Here is an 18,340-nt window from a genome sequence, read left to right as displayed (position 1 = left end):
CCAAGACGCGAAAACACTTCAAACTAAGTGTTTGGAGTGACCCGGGTGTCATCTAGGGACGTATATGACTTGGATATGGAGTTTACCCTTCAAGAGTAAACTCATAAAAGGGTTTACGGCCCTAATGACCCACTCCACATGAGTTTACAGCCGTAAACTCATGGTGGGGTGTTTTATGGTGCTAAATGGTCTTATATCACTTGGGAAAATTGGCTAGAATCAAATCTAGGGCATAGGAATGGATTAAACCAACATATGGAGCATCTAATGGAGTTTACGGCAGTAAACTAAGAGTTTACGGCCGTAAACTCCCCCACACACATTCCATTGTTGTTTTGGTGGTCCTAGGTCCTTACATGTGTTTCTAGTTAATTCTACAAGCCATGGAATGAGTTTAAGGCACCATTTGACCATGTTTTAGGAGTTTACCGCCTAAGAACCCATTCTTGAGGGGTTTATGGCCGTAAACTTCTATGGGGGTAGTTTTAGCATGTTTAAGGCTCTTAACTTGATTGTGGTTGCTTCTAGACTGATTTCTAAGCTTTTTGGAGGTGTTTAGGGGCAAACTAACACCTTAAAATGAGTTTACTCCCCATGAATAGGTGTTTACGGTCGAAGCATGTGTTTGGGCCTTAAATTTATTTTTATACCCTAAATATTGAGTTTAAGGTGTTCTAAGTCGATGCAAATAAGTCCTTAGGTCATATCTAAGCTCCAAATGAGGTTTGGAAGGGTTTTATGGCTCAAAAATCCCATTTATGTGAGTTCACAGCCTAGGGATGTTGTAGGACCGTAAACTCATGCTAATGGTCCTATTTCATAGATTAACCACGAATTTGAAGGCTAAGGATGTTATACTAGGAGCTAGGATAGTTACCTTGATGATTTGAAGCTTGTTTTGGATGATTTTGGCTCAATATAGGATTTTAGAGAGAGAGAGAGAGAGTAAAGAGAGAAAGTAGAGAGAGAGTGAAAAGGATTCAAATGAGGCTTTCTCAACTTTATACATGCTCAAAGTTTGGGACACGGTGGGATTCTACCCAATATTGACGTTAAGCGAGGCTTTTGGTCGTACCCGATTTAATTATTTTATAACTCGACGGAATAAAACAATTATGTTTCCAAATAATAATTTGGGGCGTTTCCATGAGTTTCTAATGTGTTTGGATACTAATTAAGTCATAATAGCAAACTCAAAATTAATGACATAATTTAGAAACGAAATGGAAATAATTCAAGACGACAAATTTTTAATGATGGAATGGGTTACGAGGACGGAACGAACTTCGGGTTGTCACACGATCATCTTACTCATCCGTTTAGTTACTCGGTCTAGTTAAGGACTGTTCAGTTATCCCAGGAAAAACCCTTATTTTTCTAAAAGTTAAGTTTAGTTAAGGTTCTGAATTTCCGTTAAATACAACAGTGTATAGTTTAATACATAAAACTATATTTTGAAAATCATGGGATTACTATCCCGTACTAGATATAAGATAGCCTTGATACAAAAAAACTATAGATTGAAAGTCATGGGATTGTCGTCCCGTACTAGATATAAAACCATGGGAATACTATCCCGTACAAGGTATAAGATACTTTGATATACACAAAACTATAGATAGATATAGATTGAAAACCATGGGACTACCATCCCGTACTAGATTTAGATTCAAAATCATGGGATTACCATCCATTTACTAGATATAGATTCAAAACATGGGATTACCATCCCGTACTAGATATACATTCAAAACCATGGGATTACCATCCCGTAGTAGATATAGATTCAAAACCATGGGATTACCATCCCGTTCTAGATATAGATTCATAACCATGGGATTACCATCCGGTACAAGATATAGATACTATAGATAGAAAATAGATATAAAATCAAATTCGTGAATAAATTTATATTAATACGTATTGTGAGTTGGGTAACCATGCTAATGCGACATCGAGACCTCCTTGACGTTCGTCAGACGTCAAACGATTTCCAGAATCTGTCACCCCAGGCGTGCCTGCCTAACTGTAGCTAGCAGTTAAGGTGTGGGATTGTCAGTCCCGAATAGATCTATTCACAAATTCCACGCTCTCCCTCCAGGAGACTCTGGTTACACTTCCGGGGAGGATTTACTGATAACCCAAAGGGTTTAGTAATGACGAATCTCACAAGCTAGTATCAAATTATTCACGGTGTTCTCAGACGTTACCAAAAATACTAATCGTTTTGAAACATAATACAATATAAATAGTTTAATACAATGAAATTATCTGGCATAGTACTCTAAATTAAACAGAGATAAACTGAATTAGACATAGTTTATCTATTTATTTTACACAAATATGTGCTCGTAAAACAAGAACTAAAGATCCCAAATTATTCCCATAATAATTTGATTGATTTGATTATTTCCTTTACTGAAATCCAAGTAGTTATAATCGATAAAACATCCCTTATGCTCAACATAATACATAAGGGGTAAATATATCTAAAAGTTATCCAGATATTTATAGAAAATACATCAATTTTATGTTTTGAAAATATTTGTAATTTTGCATGTATCCCCCACCCCTGAAAACATTGAAAAACACGAAAAAAGGCGTAGGGGTAAGAACTCACCGGACGTGGAATGTATCGGCTAGGATGCTAAACGTTAGTTCAAGGCTTGAAAATGACGTGGTTCCTATGTAATGTGAATGATACACAATTGTATCTAATTAGATTTTGAACCACTAATTAGATAAGATTATACACTCCAAGACGCGGAAACACTTCAAACTAAGTGTTTAGAGTGACCCGGGTGACATCTAGGGACGTATATGACTTGGATATGGAGTTTACCCTTCAAGAGTAAATTCATAAGACGGTTTACGGCCCTAATGACCCACTCCACCTGAGTTTACAGCCGTCAACTCATGTGGGGATGTTCTATGGTGCTAAATGGTCTTATATCACTTGGGAAAATTGGCTAGGATCAAATCTAGGGCATAGGAATGGATTAAACCAACATATGGACCATCTAATGGAGTTTATGGCAGTAAACTAAGAGTTTACAGCCGTAAACTCCCCCACACACATTCCATTGATGTTTTGGTGGTCCTAGGTCCTTACATGTGTTTCTAGTTAATTCTACAAGCCATGAAATGAGTTTAAGGCACCATTTGACCATGTTTTAGGAGTTTACGGCCTAAGAACTCATTCTTGAGGGGTTTATGGCCGTAAACTTCTATGGGGGTAGTTTTAGCGTGTTTAAGGCTCTTAACTTGATTGTGGTTGCTTCTAGACTCATTTCTAAGCTTTTTGGAGGTGTTTAGCGGAAAACTAACACCTTAAAATGAGTTTACTCCCCATGAATAGGTGTTTACGGTCCAAGCATGTGCTTGGGCCGTAAATTTATGTTTATACCCTAAATAATGAGTTTAAGGTGTTCTAAGTCCATGCAAATAAGTCCTTATGTCATATCTAAGCTCCAAATGAGGTTTGGAAGGGTTTTATGGCTCAAAAATCCCATTTATGTGAGTTCACAGCCTAGGGATGTTCTAGGACTGTAAACTCATGCTAATGGTCCTATTTCATAGATTAACCATGAATTTGAAGGCTAAGGATGTTATACTAGGAGCTAGGATAGTTACCTTGATGATTTGAAGCTTGTTTTGGATGATTTTGGCTCAATATCGGATTTTAGAGAGAGAGAGAGAGTAAAGAGAGAAAGTAGAGAGAGAGTGAAAAGGATTCAAATGAGGCTTTCTCAACTTTATACATGCTCAAAGTTTGGGACACGGTGGGATTCTACCCAATACTGACGTTAAGCGAGGCTTTTGGTCGTACCCGATTTAATTATTTTATAACTCGACGGAATAAAACAATTATGTTTCCAAATAATAATTTGGGGCGTTTCCATGAGTTTCTAACGTGTTTGGATACTAATTAATTCATAATGGCAAACTCAAAATTAATGACATAATTTAGAAATGAAACGGAAATAATTCAAGACGACGAATTTTTAATGACGGAATGGGTTACGACGACGGAACCAACTTCGGGTTGTCACACGACCGTCTTACTCATCCTAATTATATACGACTTGTATACATGAGGTAATGATAGATGGAATGAGTATGAGTCCCATCATGAACACTAGGGCAGAATTTCCAGGTCTTCGAGTGAGTATTCTACAAATCAGAGGAGCGCAACACCAGTAGTACTTCTAAGAAAGCTAATTTTGGGACGAAATTCCATCTAACGGGGGGATGATGTGACAACCCAAAAATTTTTTGCCTTATAAATCCAACAGTCAACTCAACTGAGTGTCTGACTCATTTCTGCTATCATTTAGCCTTGTTTAGAGTCTGTTCAAAGGTTCAAAGCTCAGTACATTCAAGCATTGAGTAAAGGATTGGATCGCGTACACGTAAAGCGCCAAAATTAAGCCTTACACTCCAAGATGAGGAGTGTACGGCCGCACACATGTGTGTGCGGCCGCACACCCCTCTCCTGGTAGCACACCTCTCCCTTGGCATCATACTCACGTGTATAAGTATAGACTTCAACCTTCTTTCATTCTTTTTTCACTCTCCCAAGTCCAGAACTTGATTTATGTCTCAACTTGCATCCGATTTTCAGCCTAGATCTTCAAGAACGTAAGTACTCTTTCCCTTTTGCTTTAATCTTTTTTAGAACACTTAATTTAATCTTAGAAAAGGCCCAGAACTCATAATCATATATTGTATGCGGCCACACACACAGGTGTGGCCGTACACCCCTCAATACACCCTCAAAACACCCTAAAAGGCTTCCATATCGTGAGTACCATCCCCTAAGCTTGTTACTCACTAGATATGAACCTTAGACCCCGTTTGATACGCATCTTTCCAGGTTCAAACAGATCTTTCTGGCTGAATGGACCGGAAAGACTGTTTCATTTGAACAAAAGAAAGGGTCTTTCCCGGTAAGATATGACTTTCCTAGAAAGCCCCAAAATCATGTCTTTCTGGCTTAATGGGCTGGAAAGACAATTATACACCAAACCCTGCCTCTTTCTTTCTTTATTGGATTATTAATTTTTTAACTAACTTTTTTAAAATTTATTTTTTATTGAATTATTATTTTTTTTTCATCATTCAGCACAGTCAATCAGATGTCAATTCTAAGACAACTGAGTACTTATATTTTCCCATTACTTTCAAAAAGTGACAGTTCCACTTGAAATTTAATGGAAACTATTTTCGAGTCAAGATAGTTATAAACTAGGGAAAAACTTATATCTTTTCAAACGACAAACAGACAGTCGGGTCTAGTACATTCAGTAGAAAGGGACCATAATGCTAAACTTATGATTCCTTAATGTATACATCAAGAGATATATATTAATAATATCTGATAGGTAATAGGATGTATGCTTTCTGCTTTATTTCCTGTTCCTTGTTTGGTTGTGGGCTTAGAGCGGATTCACCCAGCGTATTATCCATTCGATATTGGTTATATGTATGTTCCATATACATTAAGTCATCATAAGGGGCACCAGGTATGGGTCAGGTCATAGGACACTAACTCAATGCATAGTTTACTAGTACAAAACATACTTTTAAAATCAGAACTTTGGATATACAAAACTAGAAACTTAACAGTAAAGGGTTTAATCCATTTTATTAAACCATCATCTTAAAGGACCTTAAGTAGTTAACTCTATAATACCTTAGTTTATACATCGAAGGTTATATATAATTAATATCCAATAGGTAGTTGGATGTGCGCCTTCCGCCTCATTCCCTGTTCCTTGTTTAGTTGTGGGCTTAGGGCAGATTCACACAATTAACTATCTGTTCGATATTAGATTATATATAGCCAGAATAAACTAAGTGATTATAAAAGGAACCACTGTGGTTACAATATTATTATAAGAAATAAGGGTTTTTTTAAAGAATCCTTTCATAAATTATAAAAGGAACTATTACAATTAACTCTATGAGTACCAAGGGAATATACCACGGTTATATACAAGAAGGATCTAACAACCAATGAGATGTGTGTCATCTGCCTCATTCCATGTTCCTTATTTGGTTGTGGGATTAGGGTAGATACACATAATTGATTGCTTGTTTACTATGAGTTTTATATAACTTGTATCCATTTAGTACTCATAGAAAGGATTGTAGAGTAATTTTTACTTATCTTTCATCAAAGCAGGAAATATAGGATTTTCTGGAGGAACAGGCGAACTTTTCTAAACATAACTTACAACTTACTACATGTTTCAACTACATTTTACAACAACTTTCAACAACGTACTTACATCACTAAAATCTTATGAACTCACATGCTTAATTGCTGATAAACTCTTTCAAATAACTTGTATTCTCAGGGAACTAGTAGACAGGTACTCGCATGGGAATTCAGAAGATGGAGCAATATAGCTCCAAGTCTTGTTTTGTTATTTGCTTATGTATTCTATGTTTTGTGAACACACACATTCTAAACACTTTCTTTCTAATGAAATGGTTGTTCATTACTTTTATTACTATGATGCATGTCTTGTGATACTAAACACGACGTCCTCCACCCTAGAACGTTTCCATCGTTCCGGTTTTGGGGTGTGACATTGATTCCTTTGAAATCTGGTGTGTTCAAACACTTAAGGAAGTTTTATTTTACCAAACGAACTTCAAAAGATCAATATCCTATTATTCGTAAACCACAACTTAATAGAAAAGGAGTTAATGTTCGTGAGATTCCTACACCTGTTTCCCCAACTTCCAATAAGCGAAGAGCGGAGGATGTGGTGAACCATATCAAAAAGAAGAGGAAGAAGCAAAACTTGGTTATTAAAGATGAGTCCTCAGAAGAAGAGATTATTCCAGAATCCCCTTTGGGTTCAAATTACCCAAATTTCTCACAACCTATTATCATCGAAATTGTTTCATTTCCAATCAAAACAATTCCACTTGAAGTTGTTGTTACCAACCCAATTTCTGAGGAAGTTCTAATTACTCCCATTGTTGCAAATGTATCTGATACGGATGCATCTATTGTGGTGAGTATTCCTCAATCTTCTCAAGTTATTCATGAACCTATTTATAGTACCTTTGTTTCATTTCCACCATTTATTACACCTGTTTCAACTACAAATCCTTCACCAACTTTTGACCAAGTTTTAAACCAACCCTTCACTACACTCTTTCCATCACGATCCACCGAACCACCCAAACCAAGTTTTAAGCCAACCCTTCACTATGTTTGATGATCTTCATTTCGGTTCAGATACTAGATCACATGTTGATGTCTGGTAAGCAGTTCAAGATCCTACATCGCTGACTCAATGCTATTCTTCAATCACAAGCTGATTCCGGAGCAAAAAACTCAGTGTCTGGGATTAAAGTGGATGTGATGCTCAAATCTATGGAGCTTCGCATGCAAAAAAAAATGAATGTTATGGATAAAAATCACGAATTCAGGGTCAAAGCTCAAAACAATTCGTTTAATTCTACACTCAAAGATATTCACTTGACAACAAAAGAACGACATGTTCTTTGTGTTAAAGATGTCCAGACAGTTCGCAAAGATGTGAATCGAAAATTGGATGAGCTAAAGGTAGAAGTATCCAAAGAACTGAATGTGCTAAATTCCAGTTATTTGACAATCCCGTCGAATGTTGACACTATTGCAGCTGCTGTCCGAACAGCTTGTCACACCCCGAAAACCGAAGGCGAAAACATTTTCGGGGTTTACTCCACGTTGAGTATCAAATCCAATGCACATAGTAAGTAAAGTAGAACAACCATTACATTACATATAGAAAGTTTTACATTTGTTTCAAAAGTAAAGTTATATAGTTCTGATACATAGTATATGATAACAAAACGAACTGGTCTTCTGCGCACTCCAACCTGGAACAAAATGATCTTCGGGTACCTGTTTTAACGCCGACCTGAGAACACAAGCGGTTTGAAAATCAGCATAACGCTGGTGAGTTCATAAGCGGTTTTTATTTTGTGAAAATGTTCGAGTTTCCTTTCTGTTTTCTTAAAATGTTACATACACCAAGAAAATCCCATATTTTCTTAAAAAGGTTGGTTGTTGTTTCTCAACATGAAATGTAAAGTTGTACACTGAAAACACTTTTACTCTTGTGAAATGTACAGTTAGGTTATCTAGTTTGTTATACTATTCTGGTTATGTACAAATGTATTCCCAGGAAAGTCCCATACCTTCCTGATTATTGGTTATCAAGTGTAAAAGATGTATTCTAAAAAACATGTTTACCCTTCTCAGATGTAAACTTACTCGGTTTGTTACCCTTTTCTAGTTATGTACAACGTTCCCCAGGAAAGTCCCATACTTTCCTGACTATTGGTTACCAATGTGAAAGATGTATACTGAAACCTGGTTATCTTGTGAAATATGTTAACTTATTCATTATTACTATTAAGTAAATTTCTGTTATCCTAATTGCGAGTTCCATAACCATACAATAGACTAGATGTGGCAATAAGTAGTCCACATCACCTTATGACTTTCGTCACCCTTGAACCATTTCTGTTCGGGTGTAGCTAGCAGCCAGGTGTGGGGTAGTCAGTCCCGTATAGATCTATATACTCAAGTCATGCTCTGTAAACCCAGAGATTCTGGTTACGGGTGCACTCCTCCACTCGTGTATCTCTGTGGAGTGTTCACCGAGGACGTGTCTCCAATCATACAGGACTAACAAATTTGCTAGTAATAATATGATAATCCTCCACTCGCGTATCTCTATGGAGTGTTACCGAGGATATACAGTGTACAAGTTTGTGTTTCAAAAGTTCTAATGTCATGCTTTTAACTAATAAAATATGGAAACCATTTGTGAAATATATAAAACATAACAATTTATAAACCCATTTCACAAATATATGTTTACATGATCTGCATGTTCAAACGGTTATCAGTTGCATCAATCCATGTTAAAAGCATAGAAAATGTGAAACACACACATGAAAACAAGTTTTGAGTACAATAAATCCCTTGTACTTTGCTTGTGTTCCCCCTGAAAACAGTGAAAAACAGTGAAAAAGGGTAGGGGTATGAACTCAGCAGACGAGGAAATGCGACGGTTTCGGACACTAAACGTTGGTTCGGGGCTTGATTACACGCGAGGATCCTGTGTAAAATGGAATAATGACCAAATGTATCTAATTAGATTTACAATCACTAATTAGATGGAACATTACACTCCAATGAGGTAAAACACCTCAATACAAGTGTTTGGAGTGACCCGGGTGACATCTACGGACTTGAAATGAAGCGAGGGACATGGGATTTGATTTTACTCCCCAAGAGTCAACTCCCTAATGGAGTTTGCGACCATATACCCCTATATACATGAGTTCATGGCCATGAACTCACGTTTGGGTGATTTTGAGTGCTAAATGGCTTGAATGGACATGGGGAATGCTAGAATAGATTTTTCAAATGCCTTGGAATGAATTAAATGGACTTATACCATATTTAAGGGAGTTCACGGCGGTAAACTTGGTGTTTACGGCCGTATACTCTCCCATGCTCAAATATATTCATTTTGTGGTACTTAGAACAATCACATGTGATCCTAGTTAATTTTGCAAGGCATGATATCACTTTAGGGCATCAATTAACACCTAATAAGCAGTTTACGGCCCATAAGCATGTTCTATGGCCGTAAACTCTCATATGTAAGGTTTTATTATGTTTAAGACCCCCAAACTATTTTTAGATGGTTCTAGGATTTACCACAAGGCTATTGGTTAAGTTTCAAGGCATTCTAACATGTCTAAAGGAGTTTACTCCCCATGTTTGAGGGGTTTACGGCCCAAGCACATGTCTTGGCAGTAAACTCATGTTTACCCCTCAAAATCCATGATTAAGGTGTTTCAAGTCTAGGTTTGCAAGCCTCAAGGTCGTATCTATGTCCCAACAATGATTTGGAAGGGTTAAATTGCTCAAAAACCCCATTTTTATGTGTTTACGGCCCAAGCATGCTCCTTGGCCGTAAACACATGTTCCAGGTCCTAATTCACACTTTAAACATAGATTTGAAGGCTTATGAGGTTGAATAACAAGCTAGGGAGGTTACCTCTATGATTTGGAGCCTTAAATCTTTGATTTTGGACCGTAATCTAAGATGAGGAGAGAGGTTAGAGAGAGTAGTGAGATGAAGCAAAATCTTCAGATGAAAGCTTAGAACACTTTAAATAGTGTTCGGGAATTGGACACAGCGGAATTCTACCCGATACCGGCGTTAGACGGGGCTTTTGGTCGCACCCGACCAAGTTGCCGTAACCCGATATGGTTGATTCTAGAAACGTTCCGATCACTAGAATGGGGTGTTAGAATAATTTCTAAATGCATTAAGACACCCATTAAGTCATTTTAGATGAATACGAATTAATGACTTAATTAAATGATTAAATCGGAAACGTAATTGAAAAATGACGAATGGTTGATCGAATTGGATTACGAAAAGAGTTACAAGAATGATACGAAATTTCGGGTTGTTACATTATCCCCCGTTAGAGGGAATTTCGTCCCGAAATTCTAAATTAAGATACAAGACAAGATACAAATCATGGATCTAGAAAGAGATGCGGATACTATCATTTCATTGAGTCTTCACGCTCCCAAGTGAACTCCAATCCCCGCTTGGCATTCCAGCGGACCTTCACTAACAGGATGCGGCTTTGCTTAGTATGTTTGACTTCTCGATCCATGATTTCGATCGGTTCCTCCATGAAGTTGAGGTTTTCATTGATCTCGATCTCATCTAAAGGAATCACTAGGGTTTCATCGGATAGACACTTCTTGAGATTTGAAACATGGAAGACGGGATGGATGTTACTGAGCACATGAGGTAAACGAAGTTTATAGGCTACCGGACCGATCCTGGCGAGGATCTCAAAGGGCCAATGTACCTCAGGTTAAGTTTCCCACGCTTTCCAAAGCATACCGTGCCTTTCCAGGGCGAGACTTTCAACAGGACACGGTCTCCGACCTGGAATTCCAGAGGTTTCCGACGATTATCAGCGTAACTCTTTTGGCGATCTCGTGAAGCTTTCAATCGTTCCCGGATTTGGATGATCCTCTCGGTGGTTTCGCGGATGATTTCAGGACCAGTGAGAGCACTGTCGGGGACTCGACCCTTGGCTAACTGTGTATCCCCCACCTCGGCCTAGCACAGAGGGGATCTGCACTTGCGACCGTAAAGGGCTTCGAATGGGGCAGCCCTGATGCTGGTGTGGTAACTATTGTTGTACGAGAACTCGATCAAAGGTAGATGTGTGTCCCACGACTTTCCAAAGTCAATGACACATGCTCTAAGCCTGTCCTCCAGGGTTTGGATTGTCCTCTCACTTTATCCATCGGTCTGAGGATGATACGCCGTACTCATGTCTAGCTTGGTTCCAAGAGCCTTCTGGAGAGACTGCCAGAATCTGGAGGTAAAACTGTTATCTCGATCAGAGATAATGGATGCAGGTACACCGTTCAGTCGAACTACCTCTTGGATGTAAATTTGCGCGAGTCTTTCCATCTTAAATGATTCTTTAATTGGGATGAGGTGAGCAGACTTTGTCAAACGATCGATAATTACCCAAATGGTGTCGTACCCACTCGGACACTTGGGTAGTTTGGTGATGAAGTACATGGTGATCATCTCCCATTTCCATTCGGGTATCTCGGGCTGATGGAGCAGACCCGAGGGTTTCTGGTGCTCAACTTTAACTTTGGCGCAAGTCAGACACTTGCCCACGAACATAGCTATCTCAGCTTTCATGTTTGGCCACCAGTATTGTTTCTTGAGATCCAGGTACATCTTGTCCGAACCCGGGTGAACAGAGTATCTGGTCTTGTGTGCTTCCTCCATGACAATCTCCCTGAATCCTCTGGACTTTGGAATCCAAATCCGATCCATGAAGCAATAGACTCTGTCACCTCTGATCTCAAGTTTCTTTTCCATTCCTCTTAAAGCTTCGATCGACACGTTCTCGGGTTTGAGGGCTTCTAACTAGGCTTCTCGGATTTGTATGGGTAAGTTGGAATGGATGGTCATCGTCAGGGTCTTCACCTTTCGGCTCAAACTCTCCTTTCAGCTAAGGGAATCTGCTACCACATTGGCCTTGCCGGGATGGTAACGGATTTCACACTCATAATCACTGAGTAGTTCTACCCATCGCCGTTGTCTCATGTTCAAGTCTTTCTGATCAAAGATGTGTTGCAGGCTCTTGTGATCAGTGAAGATCGTACACTTGGTTCCGTAGAGGTAATGTCTCCAAATTTTCAATGCAAAGACTAGGGCTCCTAATTCCAAATCATGTGTGGTATAATTGAACTCGTGTGCTTTCAGTTTTCTAGAAGCATAAGCAATTACTTTTCCTCTTTGCATAAGCACACAGCCTAAGCCTTGATTAGACGCATCGCAGTAGACAACGAAGTCCTCTGTCCCTTTGGGTAGGGACAGAACACGCGCTGCACATGGCTTTCTTCAACGTCTGGAATGCAGTTTCTTGCTTATCACTCCAACAAAAGGGTACACGTTTCTGTGTTAGACTGGTTAAGGGTTTGGCGATTCTGGAAAAGTTCTGGATAAATCTCCGATAATAGCCGGCAAGACCCAAGAATTGTCGGATTTTTGTAGGTGTCTTCGGTGCCGACCAATTCTCTATCACTTTAATCTTGGAAGGATCTACATGAATACCCTCCTCGCTTACCACGTGACCAAGGAAAGTTACTTTCCGAATCCAGAACTCACACTTGGAAAATTTGGCGTACAACTTCTCGGATCTAAGGGTTTCCAGCACTAACCTCAAGTGTTGTTTGTGATCTTCTTCGCTTCTAGAGTAGACAAGTATGTCATCAATGAATACAATGAAAAACTTGTCCAGATAAGGACGACACACCCGGTTCATCAGGTCCATGAACACTGCCGGTGCATTGGTTAGACCGAAGGGCATCACTACGAACTCGTAGTGTCCATATCGAGTCCTGAAAGTTGTTTTGGACACATCACTTTTATGAACTCGTGGCTGATGGTACCCTGACCGAAGGTCTATCTTGGAGAAGTAACTGGATCCCTGGAGTTGATCGAAGACGTCACCTATTCGCGGAAGAGGATATCGGTTTTTGACGGTCAACTTATTCAGCTCGCGATAGTCGATACACATCCGAAAGGATCCATCTTTCTTCTTGACAAACAATACCGGAGCTCCCCAGGGTGAGGAACTCGGTCTAATGAATCCTTTATTGAGCAATTCATTGAGTTGGCTGGATAACTCCTGCATTTCTGTTGGAGCTAAGCGATATGGAGATTTCGCTACGGGAGTAGCTCCAGGAATTAGGTCAATACGGAACTCGACTTGACGTTCGGGAGGAATTCCTGGAAGCTCTTCGGGAAACACATCAGGAAAGTTACAGACTTCGGGGATGCTCGTGAGGTCTTTAACTTCCTGTTTCTCATTGACTACATGGGCCAAAATGCAACGCACTCCTTTCGCAGGAGCTTTTGAGCTTTGATGCAGGAAACGATACGAAGATTGGAACTGAGTTTATCGCCAAAAATTACGAGAGTCTGACCCGAAGGAAGGTTGATACGGACGGCTTTTTCGAAACAGAGGATATCAGCATGATTGGGACTCAACCAATCCATGCCAATGATGACATCAAAGCTCTTTATGGAAACCGGCATGAGATCGATACGAAATGAATGGTCATTCAGAGTAAGGATACAACCTACGAATATCTCGTTAGCGCTTTCTTTCTCACCGTTAGCCATCTCGACGGTAAACGTTTCAGTTAAAGGTTGGGGATTATGTTTTAGGTTATGCTTGAACGAATGACTAACAAAGCTTGTTTCAGCACCCGAATCAAAAAGAATACTAGCATATGAGTTGTCGAGAAGGAACGTACCCGAGACTACAGTGGGATCGGGGACCGTTTCCTCCCGTCCTATGGCTAGGACTCTCCTGGTGTTATCGGCTGTTGACTTCTTGGCGCAGTTCCTTTTAAAGTGCCCAACCTCTCCACAGTTATAGCAGGCTTGACCAACGCCCGCTCTAGATGATTGATTGGCTGATTGGGCCGGAGCTTTGCAGAATCGAACCGTGTGCCCTTTCTTACCACAATTGGTGCAGGATAGTTCTCGACAGGGGCCGGGGTTGTGGTGATATTTGCACTTGTCACATAGAGGAAGATTACCAGCATACTTGCTGGTAGGAGTTGGGGCTGCGGATCCCACAACAGAAGCAGCAGCAATGGGGGTAGTAGCAGCATGGACTGCTACAATTTGCTATCTCTTGGAGGATTCTTCGGAAGATTGACCCTTCTTCTTCTTCCAAAATTTTCTCTTCTCATCACTCCGTTTAGTCGACTCAGAAGCGGTGGTGGTTTCCTCGACATTATGACTATGATCAATTAGGGTTTGGGCTAAACTCCTGGCACTATCATAGGTATCCGGACGTGCAGGTAAAACATTTCCCTTTGTTGGTTGGGTTAGCCCCCAGATGAACTTTTCTATCTTTTTACTTTCAGGAGTGACTAATCCCGGGCAAAGAAGTGCGAGATCATCGAATCGAGAGGTGTATGCTGCAATATCGAAACCCTTCATCTTCAGGTTCCAGAGCTTGTGCTCTAGATTCTTCATTTCACCACGGGGACAGTATTCGGCTATCAGGAGTTCTTTCATGGCTTCCCAGCCCATGGCGTTGGCTACAGGTAGGGTCAGAGATTTGACTCGGCCATTCCACCAAGTCAAGGCTTTATCAATGAAGGTACAAGCTGCGAACTTGACCTTATCAGATTCCGCACAGGCACAGATTTCAAAGACGGATTCGATTTCTCAAACCATCAGGATAAGGAAATGACACCTCCAGTGCCATCGAAGGATGTTGGTTTTGCATTCATGAAATCCATATAGGAACCCTCCTTTCAATATCCATGATTGCTTTCTTGATCTTGAGTTTGAGTACCACCTCCCGAACCACCGGAACCACCGGTGTTAGATTGAGACATAGCAGCTGCCACCGCGGTGGTAACAGCTGCCTGAAATACCACGGGATCAAATTCAGGAGGAGGTGGTGGCGGAGGGTTGTTGGTCTTTGAGTTGGGTCTCTTTCTGGGAGGCATCTTGATCTAATAAGATCAAGAAAGAGAGGATGATAAGTCCTCTGAATCGAATCGAGAGATACGACAGATATATATTCCAAATAAGGGATAAAGCAAGAAAGAGTTATCGAAGCAGGTAAACTATCGCTAACGGAATGATCGAGGATCTATACGTGAACGAGGATTTCTACAAAGGATTGGTTCGAGATATACTCCCATAGTATTTCATGATTCGCTACTACACTGGCTTGATGTTTGTGGTATTAGGGTAAGTTTTAGGCATGCCGCATACCACAGTCACTCCCAAGCACATGTTGGCCGTGTCTCGAATGAATATAGTTGGCGAGGCTATATTGATCCTAGACACGACTACATAACTGCCCAGGTTTCACCACAGCACACAACACCCATTTACTTATGTTTTGTTCTACTTGTAGTTACGGATCTCGACGATTCGGTATACTTGTATACTTTTGAAAATACTTATAGTTTGAAGATACTTTTAATTCAGAGCACTTAGGCCCTTTAGTGTTTATAGTTTTATACCATGTAAGGTTTGGTATACTTTATTCACTATAAACAAGGGCTCTGATACCAATCTGTCACACCCCGAAAACCGAAGGCGGAAACATTTACGGGGTTGACTCCACATTGAGTATCAAATCCAATGCACATAGTAAGTAAAGTAGAACAACCATTACATTACATATAGAAAGTTTTACATTTGTTTCAAAAGTAAAGTTATACAGTTGTTATACATAGTATATGATAACAAAACGAACTGGTCTTCTGCGCACTCCAACCTAGCACAAAATGATCTTCGGGTACCTGTTCTAACGCTGACCTGAGAACACAAGCGGTTTGAAAATCAGCATAACGCTGGTGAGTTCATAAGCGGTTTTTGTTTTGTGAAAATGTTCGGGTTTCCTTTCTGTTTTCTGAAAATGTTACATACACCAAGAAAATCCCATATTTTCTTAAAAAGGTTGTTATTGTTTCTCAACATGAAATGTAAAGTTGTACACTGAAAACACCTTTACTCTTGTGAAATGTACAGTTAGGTTATCTAGTTTGTTATACTATTCTGGTTATGTACAAATGTATTCCCAGGAAAGTCCCATACCTTCCTGATTATTGGTTATCAAGTGTAAAAGATGTATTCTGAAAAACATGTTTACCCTTCTGAGATGTAAAGTTACTCAGTTTGTTACCCTTTTCTAGTTATGTACAATGTTCCCCAGGAAAGTCCCATACTTTCCTGACTGTTCGTTACCAATGTGAAAGATGTATACTGAAACCTGGTTATCTTGTGAAATATGTTAAGTTATTCATTATTACTATTAAGTAAATTTATGTTATCCTAATTGCGAGTTCCATAACCATACAATAGACTAGATGTGGCAATAAGTAGTCCACATCACCTTATGAATTTCGTCACCCTTGAACCATTTCGGTTCGGCTGTAACTAGCAACCAGGTGTGGGGTAGTCAGCCCCGTATATATCTATACACTCAAGTCATGCTCTCTAAACCCAGAGATTCTGGTTACGGGTGCAGTCCTCCACTCGCGTATCTCTGTGGAGTGTTCGCTGAGGACGTGTCTCCAATCATACAGGACTAACAAATTTACTAGTAATAATATGATAATCCTCCACTCGCGTATCCCTGTGGAGTGTTACCGAGGATATACAGTGTACAAGTTTTATGTTTCAAAAGTTCTAATGTCATGCTTTTAACTGATAAAATGTGGAAACCATTTGTGAAATATATAAAACATAACAGTTTATAAACCCATTTCACAAATATATGTTTACGTGATCTGCATGTTCAAACGGTTATCAGTTGTATCAATCCATGTTAAAAGCATATAAAATGTGAAACACACACATGAAAACAAGTTTTGAGTACAAGAAATCCCTTGTACTTTGCTTGTGTTCCCCCCTGAAAACAGTGAAAAACAGTGAAAAGGGTAGGGGTATGAACTCACCAGACAAGGAAATGCGACGGTTTCAGACACTAAACGTTGGTTCGGGGCTTGATTACACGCGAGGTTCCTATGTAAAATGGAATAATGACCAAATGTATCTAATTAGATTTACAATCACTAATTAGATGGAACATTACACTCCAATGAGGTAAAACACCTCAATACAACTGTTTGGAGTGACCCGGGTGACATCTACGGACTTGAAATGAAGCGAGGGACTTGGGATTTGAGTTTACTCCCCAAGAGTAAACTCCCTAATGGAGTTTGCGGCCATATACCCCTATATACATGAGTTCACGGCCGTGAACTCATGTTTAGGTGATTTTGAGTGCTAAATGGCTTGAATGGACATAGGGAATGCTATAATGGATTTTTCAAATGCCTTGGAATGAATTAAATGGACTTATACCATATTTAAGGGAGTTCACGAGTGTAAACTTGGAGTTTACAGCCGTAAACTCTCCCATGCTCAAATATATTCATTTTGTGGTACTTAGAACAATCACATGTGATTCTAGTTAATTTTCCAAGGCTTGGTATCACTTTAGGGCATCAATTAACACCTAATTAGGAGTTTACGGCCCATGAGCATGTTCTATGGCCGTAAACTCTCATATGTAAGGTTTTATTATGTTTAAGAGCCCCAAACTATTTTTAGATGGTTCTAGGATTTACCACAAGGCTATTGGTTAAGTTTCAAGGCATTCTAACATGTCTAAAGGAGTTTACTCCCCATGTTTGAGGGGTTTACGGCCCAAGCACATGTCTTGGCCGTAAAATCATGTTTACCCCCTCAAAATCCATGATTAAGGTGTTTCAAGTCCATGTTTGCAAGCCTCAAGGTCGTATCTAAGTCCCAATAATGATTTGGAAGGGTTAAATTGCTCAAAAACCCCATTTTTATGTGTTTACGGCCCAAGCATGCTCCTTGGCCGTAAACACATGTTCCAGGTCCTAATTCACACTTTAAACATAGATTTGAAGGCTTATGAGGTTGAATAACAAGCTAGGGAGGTTACCTCTATGATTTGGAGCCTTAAATCTTTGATTTTGGACCTTAATCTAGGATGAGGAGAGAGGTTAGAGAGAGAGAGTAGTGAGATGAAGCAAAAGCTTCAAATGAAAGCTTAGAACACTTTAAATAGTGTTCGGGAATTAGACCCGGCGGAATTCTACCCTATACCAGCATTAGATGGGGATTTTGGTCGCACCCGACCAATTTGCTGTAACCCGATATGGTTGATTCTAGAA

This window comes from Lactuca serriola, chromosome 8 (genome assembly GCF_051521515.1).
Source record: "Lactuca serriola cultivar US96UC23 chromosome 8, Lser_US96UC23_V15, whole genome shotgun sequence".
NCBI classification, from domain to species: Eukaryota; Viridiplantae; Streptophyta; class Magnoliopsida; order Asterales; family Asteraceae; genus Lactuca; species Lactuca serriola.
This window is presented reverse-complemented; position numbering follows the sequence as displayed.